This window comes from Macrobrachium rosenbergii, chromosome 8 (assembly GCF_040412425.1).
Source record: "Macrobrachium rosenbergii isolate ZJJX-2024 chromosome 8, ASM4041242v1, whole genome shotgun sequence".
NCBI lineage: Eukaryota > Metazoa > Arthropoda > Malacostraca > Decapoda > Palaemonidae > Macrobrachium > Macrobrachium rosenbergii.
The window spans coordinates 4,522,736-4,523,661 of NC_089748.1; positions in this window are offsets into that span (position 1 = coordinate 4,522,736).

Sequence of the window (926 nt, forward strand, 5' to 3'; positions counted from 1 at the left end):
GCTCCAGCCAACTGTCTCAGGGATCTCATCCAAATAAATCTGCTTCATCTAACCAATCTTGTGTCTGCCTACAGGAACCCAAATGACGCTATCGCGTACTGTTCTGGAAGGAGGTGTGCAAGGAACATATCCAAGCCGCGCAAGTCTCCCATTCTTCATTCATCTCCGTACAGTAATACACGTCACACTATACTTTCGTGTAATCTTGCTTTACACGAAATTTTAACCTACTTTGTTCCCAAATGTTATCCAGCCTGCTCATTGCGTGATTTGCTTTTTTTAGTTTTTTGCTAATTTCTACCTTAATATACTAGAGATCACTGATCCTAAATATTTGAAATAATCAGTCTCATTAATCCTTTCTCTAGCTACTGCTATTTCCTCCCTTTGTGCATAACCTGTTTTCATTTCTTCTGTTTTTTCATAGTTTTATTTTGAATCCAATCTCTCTAGATATACGAGTGTAATGCATTCTGTTAAGGAACTTTATAAATCTTGTGATGTTTTACTGATTGGTACAGCACCACCTGCGTATTCTTAGTGTGCCAAGTGTCTGTTCCATCCCCAGCCACTTTTTCACTATAAAATCTACGAGAGGGGCATACAGCAAAGGTGAAGGGTCCCCATTCAACACACCAATACTCACTAAAAAATCGCTTGATAAGACTGCTTCAACAATAAATGAGCACTTACTCGTAGTTCGCTCACAGAAAATTGTAATTGGCTTTACATATTTCCCGTAATGCTTTACAGACACAAAACCCTCCATAATAAATGTGACTACGAGAATCCTTTTGACCGAAACATTTGCATCATATGATTGTAATACATACTGTGATGCCGAAGGTGTGAGGAACCGAATGCTATTGTGCAGTCTGCCTGAAGGCAAGCGGAAAAATAAAGGGGAAGAGAAGAGACTCGACATT